At 45.8% G+C, this 19,605-nt stretch overlaps 1 pseudogene; it reads left to right on the top strand.

Moving 5' to 3' along the window:
* The first annotated feature begins 512 nt into the window (after positions 1 to 512).
* LOC149333653 (uncharacterized) lies at positions 513 to 2,250 on the top strand (annotated as a pseudogene).
* Positions 2,251 to 19,605: the final 17,355 nt, after the last annotated feature.

Raw genomic sequence — 19,605 nt, 5'->3', positions numbered from 1 at the left:
CACCATCATATCACCAGGGGTACCTCCAGGGCGGTTGCCACCCATCCGGGTGGCGCCCACAATGGCAACATCGCCAGCGTTGCCTCCGCGGGCACTAGGACCGGGAGCTCTCACGGCGCCGCCAACGACGCCGCCAGCGACGCCAGCCTGATCACTTCAAACCACACCTAGACGCCGGCTACCTGGCTATCACTGACTGGACCCATGCAACGCTTCATCAGCACAGAATCGTGAGCACGAACGCCGAACGCTAGTAGACTGGGTGTTCCTGGTCCGTGTGTATTCGTAGTATTTGTGTTTTGTGTTAGTTTTGTGCGCTGGCGTTTGTGTCACCTAGGATGTAATTAATGTGTGTCTGTGTGGGTACTGCTGTCGCCTTGTACATTCTTTCGGCCCTACAGTTCTCCAGGTATCCGTCCCAGAGTTAATGGCGAGCCGGCCAGTATCCATTTCCTTGTTTCTTTTTGTTTTGTCTCGGATCTTTCCGGTCTTTCGACGGCAGAAAGTAAAGTATGAATTTGGTAAAAACGTTCGAACTGGCCATCAAGCTAGGTTTAAGCAAGGAATAGGCGATGCGTCTCTACGACGAGGAGTCAAAGAGGCAGAGAGAGGAAATGGCGCAAACACGCGCAGACGCTTGCAAGGCAGAAGAGCGGGAAGCTAAAAGAGCTCGCGAAGCAGAAGAACGGAAAAAAAGAAGGATATACCGGGAGGAGTTTCGTTTGTGGAAAATGGTGCACGCCGTGGAAAGATATGAGGAGGTCACGGACTATGATCAGCGTTTCTTAGCGGGTACAGAATATTCTAGACAGGCCAGAGTTTGTGCAGGAAAGCTAATGACTCCTTTGATCACAAAAGAGATGACTTGGACGCATATCTCCAAAGATTCGAGGAGATACCTTTGGGGCACGGCTGCGAGCGCAGCCACGGCGTTGAGCATGTGTTTAGTCGGAGAGGCGCTGAATGTGCTTGGGAGGATGCCTGCTGCTAATTCCATGGACTACGAGAAAGTCAAGGCGGCAGTCATCCAATGATTCAATCTTACGGCAGAGGGGTTTCGCGAGAGATTTCGCACCGGAAAGACTGAGGATTCTGAAACCGCAAAGCACTTTTCCTGCAGGCTGACCAACTATTTCGACAAGTGGCTTCCTATGTCGAACATAGAAAAGAGTTTTAAAGGGGTGCGTGACAAGCTGGTGATAAAGCAGGTTTTAGCACGTTCCAGTTCATAGCTTTCGCTGTTCCTGAAAGAAATTTGTGTTCATTTCAATAGTTCGCGGCGATGAAAACCAATTCCTCGAGGCTCAAGGGTTGAGAAATATGAGTAAGGCAAAGGAGTAAACTCAAAAGGCCCTAGAGACAGATGCTATAAAGCCAAAAGCCTAAGGCGGTGCATCTAAGGCCCCAGTAACGTGTTTCTTCTGTGCCAAAGTAAGACACCGCGCAGTTGACTGTCGTACTGGTAGTGTTGCCCACAAAACTTTGGTGGTGTGTCAAGGCACTAAGAGATGAGAACATACTGTGAATGAGTGCCGATATAGAACTCAGGTTGAGCTGCATGCGTTGTCAACTCTCGGGTAGAACTTGTCACACCACCTGAAGTTCCACAGCTAAAAGAAAATCAAACGCCGCTGGAAAATGAGGCGGTGAGTGGAACACCCAAGTTGTACGCACCAATGCCGGTGGTGGTTGGGCAAATAGGGAACCGTCCTGGTTTGGTTTGGTTTATTGGAGTTTAACGTCCCGAAGAAACTTAGGCTATGAGGGACGCCGTAGTGAAGGGCTCCGGAAATTTCGACCACCTGGGGTTCTTTAACATGAACTGACATCGCACGGTACACGGGAACCGTCAAATGTTGGTGCTTAGAGACAGCGCAGCCAACACAGTTTTGGTTCGGAGACCCCTGGTGAAGGACGACGATCTTACAGGGGAGGCATCGGGCGCCACTTTTGTAGGCTGCACAGGCAGGCACTTTCCAGAAGCAAGGATTCTAGTGTCCACGCCATATTATACTGGACAGGTAGTGGCAAATCTGTAGAATAACCAATCTACGATCTCATCCTGGTAAACATTACAAGTGCAAGAAGTGTCGAAGACACAGATTCCCAGTGGCGGATGCTCGCCGTTGAGGACCGCCCAAAGGAGGAAGGGCCTATGACAGCTCGGGGGGGGGGGGGGGGGGGGATGGAACCGTCAGTGTCGCGTCGGCAGTGAAGACAAGAGCTCAAGTGACAGCCCGAGCAACGTAGCGTCTGCTCTCCACTCCCGCTACGATGTGTCTGAGCATAACACCGGGCGAAATTGCATTTAGGCAAAGAGAAGGCCCTAGCTTGAAAGCCTGCTTCCAAAGAGTTGTGGAAAAGGTGAAAAGAAAAAGGAGCCGTACGTCATTCGAATGTAACTTGGTAAATGGTCTTCGGCACAGGGAATGCATACTTAGGTGGGGAAGGCGGGTCCAACAGCAGGTGTTACCGAAAGATATCCGAGAGACAGTGTTACACGGAGGACATGACGCTATTATGGCCGGACTCCAGGATGTTCACAAAACCTTGTCTAGAATCACCGCGGAGTTCTGGCCAAGTGTCGAGAGTGACGTTAAAAGCTTTGTTCGGTCGTGTGATGTGTGCCAGCGCACAGTTCCAAAGGGAAGAGTTTGTCCCGTACTTCTGGGTAAGATGCCAGCCATCGAACTACCGTTTACAAGAGCGGCTGTTGACATTGAGGGGCCAGTCTCTCCAGTATCCGGCAGAAGCACTAGATATGTGCTTGCCCTGGTCGACGTGCCACTCGTTATCCTGACGCTGTTCCATTGAAGACTATTCACAGTATCCAAGTGGCGGAGGGTCTTGTGGAGACGTTCTCGCTTTATGGGTTCCCAAGGGAAATTTTGAGTGACTAGGGCTCGAGCTTCCCGTCGGAAGTAAAGAAAGAGGTTAACCGCCTTTTGTCAGTAAGGCAATTACTAACACCGCCATATCATCTTATGTGTGGGCTCGTAGAGCTGTTCAACGGAAGACTCAAACTATGATCAAGAAAATGTGCCAGGAGACACCTACTGATTGGGATAGATACCTCCCAGCTCTTTGGTTCGCTTAGCGCGAAACAAGGAAGGCGCACGATTGAGGACAGCAACTTGCTCCCAACTACCGCTTACTTTATTGACTGCGGAACCCCAATCTTGCGCCAACAAATACTGTCAACGCTTATCTTGTAGTGAGTAAATTGAAAAAATGAGTAGCAGCTGTAATATGCCACGCACGTGTGCAGTTGTTGATGTTGCTACCGAAGGAAAAGGAAATTGCACGGGCCTGTCTACTCGCTCGTGCCGAACCACAACCGCTGCCACGTGCACATAGAGCAGAGTTGAAATATATGAAAGAGTGTAAGAACAGACGCGCGTCGCAACAACCGTGTTCGCCGAAACGACGACGCTGGCTGCAACAGATACCCCTATCTCCGGGGGCCCCAATCAACACCCCTATCGTTTCAAGCCGGATAAGCATCACTCACACACCTGAACGCACAAATAGTGTGCAAAATTACAGCGGAGCTACCGACAATATCCATATTTTTAACTCTCAGTTTCTCACTTCCGCCTTTCACTTTCATTCATCGTTTTCGTCACGGTGCTGTTAACACCTAAATGAAGACGCTATGCAGTTGAAGCTTTTTTCCTTTCAATTAAAATTTTTCGTTAGCATAGAAATGTGGCCCTTGAGGCGCTCTTTCATTGCGCGATAAATTATATATTACTTAGTTAAAAAAAAGGGTTGGTTAATTTCATTTTTCTCTACAAGCACCGTTCGAGATTGTGAGAAAGGGAATAGAGTTCCTTGGTACCGGGAATTGGCTTGCGCAGTGCCGACGAGCAGAACCCTTGCCGTGGCAGTCGCGTTTAGATATAGGCGAAAAACAAAGTTTATCCTTGGTTTATTGGGGTTTAACGTCCCGAAGCAACTCAGTCTATGAGGGACGCCGTTGTGAAGGGCTCGGGAAATTTCGACTACCAGGGGTTCTTTAACGTGCACTGATATTGCACAGCACACTGGCCTCTACAATTTCGTCTTCATCGAAATTCAACTGCCGCGGCCGGGATCGAACCCGCGTCTTCCGGGTCAGTAGCCGAGCGCCGTAACCACTGAACCATCGCGGTGGGTCAAAGTTTATCCGTGTGCTGCACTATCTCAGTGCCCGTAAAAGATAAAATATATCAGCCCTCCAGTTCCCCACCGTCTCGTATCTTTCTTCTTTCGTTCCCACCTGCCGCACTTGCGGTTGAGCACGGTTGAGATGTTCGACAAGAAGTGAGGCGATTACTGCGCCCATATTTTCCTCAAATACTAATCTTTCTGCTATTCCCGCGCAAGGAACGCAGCACTGCTACCAGCTGCTGTAGAAATATTTAAATTTTTGACAATGTGATAGCCTCTTAGGTCTAAATTTACAGGAGTGGCCAAAATCTCGGTTGTTCTGCGTGGCGGCACCCGCACGTTAAGAAGCGCCTGCCAAGGTTTCCCCCAACCTCGAATGGCGATAGTCACAAAGCTGACGCCACAGTATGCACGTCTTCCATACTGCAGCACATTGGCGCCGCTTGTACACCCACCCAAGTCGCAATCCACCGTCAGTAACGTATTACAGATTGTACCAGAGCTACACATCGCGTATTGAGGATTTCGAAAGGTATGCTTAGGGGATGAACAAGTTTTCTGTAGGGCTGGAACAAAGCAACTCACTTAGCCGAGTGAGCTGCGTTTTTCTTTGGCCACACTGATATCTCAGCAGAAGCGTTCCTAATGTCAGGATGAGACAGAAAGAACATGAATTCTTCAAGGAAACGCTGACTAGTGCAATAACTAGGCATATTTTATGATGCAACATGTAGAGCATAGGCACTATAACAACATTTTCTGACAAAAAGAAAATATTTTGCGAACTATCAGAAAGCTGATCATCAAAAATCCTGAGTACCAGCAAACTTAACATATCTCCGATCACAGAGGAGCAGGTCCCAAACAGCCATACTGTGAAGCGTAAAACGAACTAGTATTAGAGAAATTAGCTAAAAATAAGGAGCAGAACACCAGGGAGCACAAAAGGATCGCGCACGGTAACACAACTGAAAAAAGAAGTCCGAGATGGCAGCTTCGTGAGGAGACTGATAGGCGAAAGTGCGTGTTCTATGTGTAGGTCGAGAGGACGGCATTGGCGGTTGGTCGTGGGCCAAAACCAAAAGTGATTTGGTGATTTTATCAGGTCGTGCAACCATGAAGAACATTCTGACGGCGTGGTTTGTGCTCCGTTTTGAGTTATCTTACCGCACAAAGCATTTTTAGCCAATATTACAGTTTTTTTTTTTCATTACAGGCAAAGGGTGCATATTTGTCTCAGAGATGGCATTGTGGAAAATGGATTTCCACGAAATTACTACAGCATGTGCCAGAATATGTGCAGTGCACCCCTTAGCAAACACTAATACGTTTGGAATATGCCGTGGGCTATTTGGATTGTATTTTGAACATATTTTGTATTCATGAAAGCACTAAAAATATGTTGGAAATACGTTCCTGAAATTTCATGCTTGGTATTCGAAGTATATTCTAAAAATATGGCAGAAATACCTCACTTCAAGCATACTTCGAGCACTTTTCAAATACATAAAAAAATATGTATGCAGTTTTAGCATCTTGTCAGTGTATTAAAAGTGTATTTTCGGAAATATGAAATTAATTCATCCAAAGTATGTTTCAATTCTTCAAAACGGGCAGTCCTTGTAAACGTATATGTATGCAGTTTTAGCATCTTGTCAGTGTATTAAAAGTGTATTTTCGGAAATATGAAATTAATTCATCCAAAGTGTCCTTCAATTCTACAAAACGGGCAGTACTTGTAAACGTATATGTATGCAGTTTTAGCATGTTGTCAATGTATTAAAAGTGTACTTCCGTAAACATGAAATTAATTCATTCGAAATATACTTCAATTCTAACAAACGGGCACTCCTTTAAAACGTATTTGCAGCGCACTTCTAGCTGCCCTTGAGCAGTCGTGTGCTCGAAATCGCGTTTCGGGAAATGGCATTTGCGTGTTGTCAACGTATTTGAAGTGTACTTCCGTAAATGCGCCATTAATTCGTCCAAAGAATACTTAAATTCTAGGAAATCGGCAGTCCGCCTTAGCATATTTGCAGCACACTTCGAGCTGCCGTTGAACAACCTAATGCTCGAAATCGAGTTTCGGGAAATCGCATTTTGGTGTTGGCAATGTTTTTAAAGTGTAGTTTTGTAAATACGCAAATAATCCGTCCAGGTATACCTAAATTCTAACAAATGGGCAGTCCGCGTAAACATATTTCCACTACACTTCAAGCTACCGTGAAACAATCAAGAGCTCGAAATGATGTTTCAGGGGACAGTGAAAACTCTCCCTTTCCTCTCGTCCTTTCGTTGCAACACATACCGCGTTGCACATACCGCGGGAACAACGCAGGACAAAGACGAGACGGGGCGAGAACGCCTGCGTCGTTCCCGCGCTATGATTACTGTGTTTTAATGAATTACCAACCTTCCCAAGCCTTTTCTGTTCTTAAGTCCTTTCGTTTATGATAACTTCTAGCAGGAAGGTATTCACCACTTCACTACATGCGCAGAACGTAACAGCATGATACCGGCAAAGGCGCCTTGGGTACTTCCGGGCCCGAATATGCCACCGAAAAGGACCACGACCGGCAAGGCCGACCGACTACTTTAGACGCCCATGTATCTGTTGTTTGACAGTTCGACTCCTGACCTATTTCTGACGCAAGTTTCGACCAGCAATTCTCTTCTAGATCACCTCCCGATTCGAACGCGACCAGTAGGACACTTCTCAGATAAGTTTTGGGCCCACAGTCTTTGCGCAGAGAAACGCCTCACCGGGCAAGATAGTGCGTCGCTCTCGCTGGGTATATATAAGGCAAGCCAAGTATGGCGCTTGCCGGAGCATTTGTTGTTTCCTGCCTTTCGACTTAATAATGCTGACAGGCCTCCACTGTATATGGCGCTCCAGAATGGCAGGCTGCCATTGTGACCGAGACGCAAGACCTGCCAGGATTTACTTTCGCGAAAATATGGACATGGTTCTGGCCATTCAGAAGGCCGCTGCGGACCCTCCGGAGTGGCTCTCAAAACTAGAGCCGCTCTGTACATTGCCTGAGTTTTATGTACCACGAGTCGTATGTACATAGCGTTTATTGTGTTTTGTTGATTGTTTGTTTTGTCCAATTTTCTTTGCAAAAGCCAGGCAATAAATAAAAAAAATTGTTGTTTGCTGAGTAGCTGATCTGCTGTGTAGGTATCTTTGCCGTTCCCATGTCGTCCCGTGACCTCGTAATATCATGTACATCGTGATTGGTGATATTGCGCTTGTACATTTTGTTCTGCCCCACTCATTCTGCGAATCCGACGAGTAGACATTTTTTAAGCCGAAGTGAATATATTTTTAATGCATTTAATGAATATTTTTGTGTAATTCTGATGTAATCTAATGTATTTAATATTTTTAATGCATTATAAATATGATAAGTGGGCAAAAATGTACTTTTCACGTATGTTAAAGAACGTTCAAAATATTATTCCTACTATACTTAGAAGCATTCGTACTGCAGTTTAAGCATAGGGACAAAAAAATGCGCAATAAATATGAAATTAATACAATATGATTGAAATGCATTTTAGGCACAGCCTCTTTTTCGCTAAGGGTGCTCAGTGAGATTTCGACAGCTGCACGACAGAGACCGCATTTAGCCCCAGAAATAAAGCTCCACATAAAACATTTTATCAACTGTCCTCTCTTGGCGGTGCTAGAGGAATATCTCCCAATGCCTAAGGCAGCCTGGCCTTGAACGCTGCCTGCAGTGCAAGCAGAAATGTGGCCAACAACGTCATCAACTGTAATGCAATCATTTTTTTTTCTAAAACACAGACCTGTTCTTATACGAGAGGATGTATTGCAAAGCATGCTAAATAATATAGGCAGGCGAAACGAAGAAGGTGAATATGCAGGGAAACAAAATATCAAAAAAAACAAATATTTTTTTCAACAGTCTCGGAAGGGAATTTCAGGTTACGAGTGGTAGCGAGGAGCTGCAAGTGATACAGGAGTGCATCTACTTTCGCCAGGAAGTGACCGTAGATCAGGATCACGATTGCAAAAGAGATAAAAGATTAGCAAGAGGAAGGAGCGGATTTTCCAGCTGATCTTAGATCAATGGAGTTACAAATATCCTCTAACAGAAAATTATGTAACAGCTGTATCTTACTATTACTCACCTAAGGGCAGAACCGTTGACGCTAAATAAAAGGGATCAACTTCAATTGAGGACAACGCAGCGAGCAATGGAAAGGAAAATTACAGGCTTAACGTTAAGAGAACAGGTAGATAGCAGCGTGGGCCTAGGGAAAAAAGTGGGTTAATCTAATTCGGAGTCGGTATAAAGAAGATATGACAGGATTTCGTACAAGGCAGCGTCGCAGAGAATGAGAAAAAGTTATTGGGAGGATTTAAAAGAGTTTGCGCGGATAACGTGGCCGCGGCAGGCGTACCCCCTTGTTACTGACGGAGGTATGGGAGAGGCGTTTGTCCGGCAGTGCGCGTAGTCAAGGCGATGATGACAATTATACAAGAGGTGGGGTTTGCAAGCTTCGCGAAGCTCGCGTGCAACTGCACCTCTGGAAAGCCTTCCAGCATCAGATGCTCCAGTTGCCGCGAAGCAAAGAACGTTTGTGTTTCCAAAGTCCGTAGCTTCTGACGACACTCCAGTACAAGCGCCTGCAGCAGCTTCCGCTCGGCCTGTCGAATAATCTGGTGGCCCCATGACGTGGTGACCGGTCTTCCTAGCCGCAGACTCCTTGGCGTTAAGTCCTCACGTTTGCACGTGAGGCTTTAGTCCAGGTGCGTATTGAACGCTGCTACCTTTTGAAGTCACCGACACGAATCGACATATTTTCATAACGACAACTTGTCCATATATACTCCGGTAGTTGACATAATCAATAGTTCAACGAAAATTCGTCTGGTCAGGCATTGAGTTAAAGGAAACAGAATACGGTCACTAACCAAGTCAAGAAATTTTGAGACGTTTCGGAACCTCGTACGGGTTCCTTGATCACAGAGCGGGACTTGGAAGCGCCGCGACTTACATACGCAACACGTGGCGTAACGACCGTGCGTGGATCAGTGGCATATTTCCTTGCATCCGGTTCATGAAAGCTGGTGTCGCTTGGGTGATTAGAGATTCCAGCAGTGGCCGAGATGACACGTTTATTTCCTTCGCCACGACAGTGTCGCGGTCCCAGTCAATCGCGTGAGCATGTTCTGGCACATACTGTGCAATGGCATTCGTCGCGTGATTATTATTTCTTACGTCCCGTTTGTGTTCGTTGAGCCGTCTTGTGAACTTTCCCGTCTCACCAATGTACACATGGGGGCAGTCAGCACATGGTATCTGGTATATGAAGCCTGGAAACTCTTCAATCTGCAGTCTATCATTCACGTTCACGAGCTGGTTGCGGAGCTTGCTGGTCGGGATGTAGGCACTCACAGGTCGTATTTTAAAAATACGCGCGATAGTGCCTCGCTTATTCCCCGAACGTAAGCAAATTGCTGCACTTGCCTGGAGCGTCTTGCCGGTCTGTGTTTCCGGCTTCAATATCCGTTACGCCACGTGTTGCATACATAAGTTGCCACACTTCCTGTCCTGCTCAGTTATCAAGGAACCCGTACGAGGTTCCGAAACGTCTCAAAATTTCTTGACTTGGTCAGTAACCGTATTCGTTTTCCTTTGCATCTCCAATGTAGCTGGTGAATGTCTCATGCATGTCCTGAGCTCGGACACGCAGGCTTTGCTCAGCGCGCAGGTTAAGGACCGCGAGACGGCTGAAAACCTCCGCAAATGTGCTCTTTAGAATGGCCCTGGTGGGAATGTCGGCCTTGTGGTTTCGCAACCACAGGTTCGCGACATCGCTCAGATAGAAGATAACATTGGTGAGCGTAACGCGGTCGCCCCAGTTGTTATGGCTGCTCACCCGTTCGTACGACTCCAGCCAATCTTCCACATCCTGGTCGCTGTGGCCTCTGAAAACAGCCAGGACTCGCTGCGGGACGGCACCGGGGCAAGTGACTGGCTGCGACGGGGTGGCGGGCAGTTGACTGGCCTTGGCCGTTGACATCGCGATGGCGCGGCTGCGAAGGTCCACTGTGACGGTAGAAAGACGGACGCAGCAACCTCCACCAAATGTAGGGCGGTTTATAGGTGCGTTGAAAGCGCCGGCCACGAAGACCCTAGTGAAAGTAGTCTAAAAACCAGAGAGGCGAGAGACCAGTACACAAGCGGCAGTTCTTCAACACGAGCATCCGACGGGCGGCGCTAATGCCTCGTCGTCGTTGGTGGCCGTGCTCAATCATCTTCTTCGTTCCAATATATATAAAGAGAAATTCATAGAAGTATAACACGTTGGAAGAGAGGAAAGTGGCAGTGGAGGGTTAAATATTAAGTTCAAGGTCGTGAAGATTGAGAGAAGGGTAACATTATCTTACTCCTGACATACTCCTGACTTACTCCTGACCTGTCATGATTGGCAGTTTCCTCACTGTCCGGTGGGCTGGTTGTAAAGACGCTGCAAGGGCATGTCACCTATATCGCCCACTTACTCCTAGGCCTACGCCCAGACGTACACTTAGGCCGAACCACCGCCAGTGCCAATGCCGACATCGAATTTTCTCGGGAACGGGGCATTTTACACTGTCGAGTGTAAACCATCTCGTGATCACTTCTCAACCATGAACTAAAATTTAGAAAATGGATTTCGGTCTCAAACTTGAGCTTCTTTTAATGCTGAGTTTCTGAGAGTTTATCCCCAATGACGCCTTCAGCAGAGGCTCAAAGGAGTGACCTCTCAATTGAGGCTAATTATCAAAAATCTGCTCAGGATTAAACACTCACGTGCCTTTCTGTACTTGTTTGGTGACGTCAATTTTAAACTTTTAAAACCGAAATCACAATTAATTAGTTAAACTCTCTTGACGGCGTGGGCATTGTAGTTAGAATCAATCTTACTACGCATGACAAAACTTTTGTCAAAACGCTCGTGCTGTCATGCTATCCCAGAAAAGCTACTGCCTGTCGAAGCATGTACGTATTTTCCGGTGTATAAGACGCACCCTTGTATAAGACGCACCCGCCATATATGAAGGCTCTCATTGAAAAAGTTGGTATATAAGACGCACCCGTGTATAAGACGCACCCCAATTTACCCACTTAGTGTAGTGAGGGTTAATTAAACACGCTTACTCGACCATCGCGAAATGAACCATGGATGGACTCATCTGATCGCATAAAAGCTCCGTAGGCCCGCAGCCCGATTTCCGTTTTCGGTAGCATACTCGACCGCAGATAATTTGAACTTTGCGGTGTAGCTCTTGCGCAACTTCGGTGGCATACTGTAGTAAGACCGAGCACGACAGGTGTAGGTAGTGGAAAACACACGCCGAAGTCACCAACACAGACGTAATACGTACACCCTCCATGACGTACGCGGTTGCGAAGCTGAAAAGAATGACTAAAAAAGAACGCCGGCTTGGCTTGTTTTGACAATGGCGAGAAGCGTGACTGTCGCCATCTTTTGGAATTTCACATTACTTTTGCTTGCGCCTCCGAAACGACCGCGTGTTTGCGATTCTGGAAGTCGTCATCCCCGCCGTTTCATGATAAAGTTCACCTAAAAAAAAGTTGCGCACGGCGGTCCCCGTATTGAAGTATTAACCGTGTTACTACCGCATCATTGGTAGAGTTTTTTTTCGGTGAAAACAGCTTGAGCATGAACCTGAGTAATTTCTGAACTCGCAAAAAAAACACGAAAAATTCGCATATAAGACGCACCCTTGTATAGGACGCACCAGCAAGATTTTTGACAAAAAACCGCGTCTTATACACCGGAAAATACGGTATATTGTTCATTTGTAGTTGAAAGAATTGCTCGATCTTTCTTCGCTGATCGCAGCGTTTTTCTACTAGCTGTTATCATGGCAGCACGAGGCCAAACCGCGGCAGATCAACCACAAGCTGTCAATAGATCAAGCAACAGATCAACCACAGTATTATTCCTCACCACCATTGATCAACAGCAGAAAGAAAAAGAAACATATAGCAACATTCTCCTGTGCACTTTGGTTTATTTGGTTATTGGCTTCCTTCCTGAAGCTGCGCGCTCATGGAACTTTTTTAAACTGAGAGAACTTATTGAGAAACGAATCAAGCACGAGCTCCACCTCAAAATCCTTCAAATATATTAAAATCACAAACTGTGCCGGAAAGGCTTTTTGTTTCCTTAACGCCTTCGATGTGTAAGCTTTCGTAATCGATCTCCTAGCATAGAGCACAAAATTATTCAAGGCATCCACAAACCTTTTAAAAGTAACGTCTCAGCACTTTAAAGAGACGTCGGCCTCACTAACACTGAAAGAGAGGCGGGCTGAGGACACTCAACCTCAGGTTATCAAGTTGAGCAAAACTACTCAAATAAATAAACTAACAGATGAGGGCGAATTATAGCCGCGAGTAAGAAAGGTGCTTACGCCAAGAAATGCCTCTGAGGGGCGCTTCTACATTCTCCTGAAAATGCAAAATAGAACCATCGAGGGCGACCTATTGTTTCTGGTATTGGCACAATAACAGAACCGATCTCAGATTACATCGATTCTCTCATCGCACTTATACCTCCGAAACATCCGTATAATACATGCAACACTGACTATTTCCTGAAAGAATTATATAATGTCACCTTTCCTGAATGCGCTCTCCTATTTACTATAGACGTGGTATCACTTTACACTTACATCCCACATCACGACGAAATTCAGGCTATGATCAGAGCATATAAAGAATACAAAATTCTAGGCATCTCTAGTCTAAGTGCCACCGAAATACTTGCCAATTTGGACCTTAAATTCAACACATTTGAAATCAACCACTTTCGATATCCTCAAACTAGCGGTACAGCTATGGAGACAAATACGGGGTCAAATTACGCCAGCATATTCAAGAACAATATTGAATCGGTCTTTCTCTCCACATAAACAACCAAACCAGCTTTTAAGAAGTGCTTTATACATGACATATTCATAATTTGAACAGAAACTGATGGCGAACTCGCCTGTTTATTCCCTGATTCAAGAAAAGGCACCCTAATACACCTTTCACACATACCTGCTCAAGCAATAAAATTAACTCCATGGATGTTTTGCGCGAGTTTAAGGAAATACATTAAACAGTAGCGTCGATAAAAAACCCACATAGAGACAACAGCATCTTTAATTCAATAGCAGCCATTCAAGCCACTGCAAAATTTCAATTCCTTACTCATAGACCGTCAGATTCAAAGGTATTTGCTCTGGATCGGAAGATTTTCACGAAAATGCTAATGGCGTGCGGGGCATCTTATACAAACATCATTACCCGTCCTCTATAATGAACCATGTCATTAAAAAGGCGGAAGTATCTCATCATAATAATGTGATTGAGGAATCTCAGCCAGCAACACAGCGCTGTAATCTCATACTGACGTTCATAAAAAACCTCGACCGCACTAACAAAATCAAAAAGAAACACTTCCGTACACAAAACAAAGTTGCCCCAAGGTGACATACAGAAGATTAAAAAAAATGCAAAACCGTGTTGTCCATTCGACAGTGAACAACGAGGAAGCTGCGGGTAGCACACCTTGCGGAAAAACCGATGCCAAGTTTGCAAACATAGGCAAACCACAGCACTGGCTCAAGGCGCCCATTCAAATATCAAATATTGTATCTGGGAAAATCTAATCTGCTATTCAAGCAAAGTTGTTTACATGCTCGAGTGTGGCCACTGTCGAAGCCAATATATAGGTAGAACAGAGAATTCCTTCCGATTCAATTTTAATAAACAACTCTCACATACTCAATCCCTCCCAAACCTCCCTCTTTCGAGACTACTGCCCGAGAAAGGCCATGAGTTTAACAAACTTAAAGTAACGATACAACAGAGTGGCTTCAAAAGCCCTCGTGACGGCAAGCAACGAAAAGTATATATATATTTTTTTTTAAAGTTAACACAGTACAAAGCGGCATTAACACAAGCCACGGCATCCTCACCTCTCTTCCGAGGTCACTGGCCTACGAAAATACACAACCGACCAGGACTGCGTTTTGTGCGTGCGCCGTGTGTCTTGCATGCCACATTTGTGTCGTTGTTTGCACCCCCCGTTTGGCTCATCTTACTGGTCTCGCGAAGTTCACATAGGTCTCTTTTGTTATACTTTTTTAAATGTACGCTTTCACTACTCTATAAACTTGCGTATTTTACACTGTTAACAAACCTTCGGCTAACTCCCCTCCGTGCCCGTCCCTCCATTTTCTCTTGTACTCTAGCCACAGCGGCTAAACCAGTGGTAGGTGCACTATTTCTAACGTGGAGACTCTCTATATGCTCTGCGGACCCACCATTTTTTCATGCGGGTCCGACTCCTCTTTTTCCTATCCATGCTTATTTCTTTATTTTTACTTGCACAATTTTTTACTTCTATCTGTCTACCTACTTCTGTACTCCCTATCCGTTTCTCGAACACCTGCTCTATGTCCAACAACTATACAAGGTGAAACGCCAGCGAAGACATTTTACTCTTGGTAAAGATAGGTCTTTCGATCTAAACGTCGAGTCAAATAAATCTGTTTCCTTTAAAGAAGCGTATACTTCGCGATATACTCTTATAAGCAGTCAAGTACTTGATGCTCTCGCAATACACGCACACGCACACACACACACACGCACACACAAACGCGCGCACACGCACACACACGCACACACACATGCACACGCACACACATTGTGAGAGGCAGCTCGGAATAAGCAACTAGGGTCGAACCAAGATCCACAGGAGAGTGGAGCATCCCTTGGTCACTGCGCCACTGATATATGACTAGAGCGAACGACCAAATTTACATATAGAGACTAAACCTTTATCGCTATCCGAAGAACTGCTATCCATAAACATTGGGTCTGAACACTAGAACCCAAGTGAAAACCAAACTGCTACCGCAACTAAATCACCTTCGGCCTAACAACGCAAATCACCATAATTTTTTTGTTCCATAGAAACCGAAAAGTTATCTAAATGTGTTTGGTATTTGGCTTCTCTTTCGCGGCGTATAAAGACGCGCACGAGGCATCCACCCGGCGAGCGGTGCTCTGTTGGGGGCGAGTGGACCCGCCTCCACTCGAATGACGGCGACCTTATTGCGCATGTAGGACAGGTCCCAGGACGGCAGCGCGTAGAAATTGCAGGTGACCCGTCCCGCGCTAGATAAGCCGCAAGCAAACTGCAGTAGGGGCTGTTTCGGCCGGAGCATTTCGGGAGTGTTGCAGAGACGTTTCACCTGAAGGTGTATTACCGCGTCAGTGAAGGAAATTCTGCATAAGTCCCCGCTCTAGCGTGCCGCTTTTTCCGTTTGGTTTGGTTTGGTTTATGGGGTTTAACGTCCCAAAGCGACTGAGGCTATGAGAGACGCCGTAGTGAAGGGCTCCGGAAATTTCGACCACCTGGGGTTCTTTAACGTGCACTGACATCGCACAGTACACGGGCCTCTAGAAGTTCTCCTCCAAAGAAATTCCAGCCGCCGCGGCCGGGATCGAACCCGCATCTTTCGGGTCAGCAGCCGAGCACCATAACCGCTGAGCCACCGCGGCGGCCTTTTTCCGTTTGCTAGGCGAGTAAGTCTCACCGCCTCGCTGTTGCGGCAGGTTGCCTGGTGCCTCGCCAGCCCTTTTGAGCTGCCTTCCTGCGTTCGCAACTGCTTGCCTTGCCTTCGCTTACTCTTTTTTATGCGAAGCATACTACTTTAGCTACCACTTCAGCCCTTCACCGTGGTTATGCGCCTCCAAATCACGTGATACATGACGTCACACCACGTGACACGATGACGTCACGGAGAAACGGGGGCCCACCTCGCGCCGTCGCTGTAGTTGTGCGCCTCCAAATCACGTGACACGACGTCACACCACGTGACACGATGACGTCACGACAGTGGAGAAACGGGGGCCCACCTCGTGCCGTCGCTGTGGTTGTGCGCCTCCAAATCACGTGATACATGACGTCACACCACGTGACTTGATGACGTCACGACAGTGGAGAAACAGGGGCCCACCTCGCGCAGTCGCTGTGGTTGTGCGCCTCCAAATTACGCGACACGATGATGCTTTGCATTCTCCAGGCTTAACCAAGTTAAGCCTCAGCCATTTTTTTTTCTCCTTTACCCAACCGCAGGTTTACGGTGTTTTCCCGATACGCAAGACGAATTCTTACTTTTTTTGTTGCCATTTAAATTAAAAAAAAAGTGTTGTTACTGTAGTTGCTAAAAGTTCTCACATGGAGTGCAGCATACGAGCCCCCTCACCCCTGATCGAACGCTGAGGTCTTCCATGTAATATAATACTTTCCTGAAATAAACGTTATGTGCTGGAATTACTTTGTAGTTTATTCCTATTGCAAAAGTGACCGCAGAGGTGGCTCAGTGGTTATGACGCCCGGCTGCTGACCTGTAAGACGCGGGTTCGGTCCCGGCCATGGCGGTCCCATTTCTATGGAGAAGAAATTCTAGAGGCCGATGGGCAGTTCGATAAGAGCGCACGTTAACAAACCCTGCGCTGTCAAATTTTCGGAGCCCTTGACAATCGCGTCCCTCATAGAGCGAGGCGTTTTGGAACGTTGAAGCCCGATAAAAAAAAACAGCTTTTCAAAAGTAATGTTCTCATGTATACTAAGTGGCGAAAAATAATTGCCTATCCGTTGCTGGGTACATAGCCCCCTAAGTGTCCAAAAGGATCTCAAGATTTGGCAGGTTTCTTGTTAAACCCCAGAAAGCTTGCACAGAAAATTGACAGTTCTAACAGAACAAAAACGCATTTTCCGTGGTGTGAAATAATATATTAAGCACCTGCAATTCAGCATACTTGTCTTGTGGTCAGTTCTATCAAATATGAATGGCTGAGGCTAACGTATCAGAAAATGAAAACTGAGCATCTTTACAGGAGCGCGTACAGCGATCCCATGGTCGTTCCCTGTCTGCAGTGGGTTAAGGAAACATAGTATTGAAGAAGGCAAATAAGGTTAACATTTTGGTTCGAACTAATGGTTTATTTTTAAGAAGTTACGGGCCCATGAAGATGACTACAACTTCAAAGACAACTTCTGTAAGAGAAATTTAAGAAGCTGTTCGATCGAACTTTCTTGTCGCGCTCTCTCGATAACAACTGGTGGAAAAACACGGCGATCCGCGAAGAAAAGGTCGAAGATTTCTTTTGAGCCACAAAGACCGATATACATCTTACTTTAGGCAGATGTTTCTGTTGCCATGGCTTGAGAGCATGAGCGTTTTTCGAACGTGTCTACAGATGTAGGAAGATTGATGGTGACAGCAACGCCAACGTCGTCAAGAGAGTTGAAATATTGAGCTAGCTGTGCTTTCCAGTTTGAAAGTTCAAAATTGACGTCACCAAAGAAACAGAAAACGGCACGTCAAAGTTTAGTCCTTGACAGCTCCTTGATAATTAACCACCTGTAAGAAAAAGGCAGCCGACTTCCTGAGCTGTACGCACTGCTTCAATGACGGCGAAAATTCGCGCTGCTTTATCTTCAACTGTTCTCCCTACTTTGCGAGATATTTTAGAGATTGCCGCCTGTGTAAAGAAGCTGCCGACGAGTATATGCCCTTGCTGGAGCAGCTCACTCGGTTCTTTGTTACATTCGAAGCAAGAAGCAGCGCCCGCCCAGAGCCGTCTTGCCCAATATGCGTCTTTCATTATTTGCGCATCTTCCAAGGGTGCGACAGCCTTTGCCCGCAAACAATAGAATATCTCCACGGCTTGCAATAAATATTGAGAACTTCAGTGCAGTGGCATGTGTTAGTTGTGCTGATTCACCTGCGTAAACGCAGTAGAGATCCATACTTGTGCGTCAAGGCTCTGTATGCCCTTCTTTCGCCCTGGGCAATTGTCGCTGCGTAGGACCTAATTTAATAATAATTTGTTTTCTTCTGTATGCTGAACGCATTCTGCCAGTATCTTTGTCTTATATAGTGTTTTGGTTTTATTTATTGAATTTCTGCAAGCAAACAATGCACAGTTCAGGGCAACGATATCAGCTTTCACAACAAAATGTGTGCCTCGAACGTTGCAGTACAGTTGTTGCGTGGGAAACTCAACAATTAGTATTCAAACAGAAAGACGCTTATTCAGTTGCATATGCCGCGCTCACACACAGAAAGAATGAGGCACAGCGGGAATGGTTGGGTTCAGCTCATACAGCAAAGCTAGTGGAAATGCTTATATTTTTAATTTTAGATAAAATGCATTCTCTAACATACGCAGAGATTCACGTACCCTAATTACAGGCTTAATGACCACGCTTTCATTCCCTGAAAAGTTATTGAAAATTTTTCGTGGTATGTTCTTAATGCGGACAATATATTCTAAAAAGTTTTCTGGTAAGACAGGTTAACAAGGTAGTCTTCTTGAATAAACACTTCTTCGTGGACGCTTCTCCTAAATAAAACAAAGAAGCTCTACAGCGGGGATGTCGTGCTCGAGAATGTGGCCAAGAATTTCTGTCTTAAATTCGCGCGTACATCTCGCGTAGAGGTTAATAGCACTATCTAAAAACAGTAGAAGTCATAATATTCAGCACAAACGCCAAACCGCAACACGTCACAACTATACTTCGTGGTGAGAAAGCGATACGGGACACACGAAGGAAAGACACGTAACATAAGGGATGGCTTGCAGTTTATTTATAATTAAGAGAAACAGTCCTGATAATCTCAGCTTTCCAGATAAAACACAGTGAACACCAAGCGTGCAAAAGAGGAAAAAATGCTCCTACTCATCATATAGAAGAGCGAAAAGCACTCATTACATCAGTGTGGTGCAAGCTCGCTTGACAAATATCTGTTCCTCATTCATACGTGATTTCCTTGTGATTAAGTGTAATTTATGGGTCTCTAATCTAAATGTCAAATATGGAAACATAATATAAATATGAATGGGTTCTAATATTTCACTTGTTAGCTGGTGCCTATGTTTGCCGAGGATGCGGTGTTAGAAGCAAGGAAATGCATGTGCCTTTCCTCGAAACGCTATCCTTGATTTCAAAATAACGGCCTGAGGGGCGAGTTGGTGCGTGATGAAATGAACGGCGGCACAACAAGGACACTAACAAGAAAGCAAACAAGGAAGGGGAATGAGGGGCTCGTTGTAAATATGACAGAAGCCAACAGCCACAGAAACCAAGGGACAGAGGGGATTTTTTTTTTAATTAACCCACTGAACCCACGACCTCCGAGGTCGTGGGTTCGGTCCCACCGGCGGCATGTGGTTGTTTTTTCTTCTGCTTTTCTAATCAATTATCTCTAAGCGATTACATATTCAGTAATATTCTAAATTGACCAACACCACAAAATAAATAAATTAATAAAAACAAATACCCTCTGCCCCTTGGTTTCTGTGGCTGTTGGCTTCTGACACTAACAAGAAAGGGACA

This window comes from Amblyomma mixtum, chromosome 8 (assembly GCF_055824585.1).
Source record: "Amblyomma mixtum isolate Tamu chromosome 8, ASM5582458v1, whole genome shotgun sequence".
Taxonomy (NCBI): domain Eukaryota; kingdom Metazoa; phylum Arthropoda; class Arachnida; order Ixodida; family Ixodidae; genus Amblyomma; species Amblyomma mixtum.
This window is presented reverse-complemented; position numbering and strand designations above follow the sequence as displayed.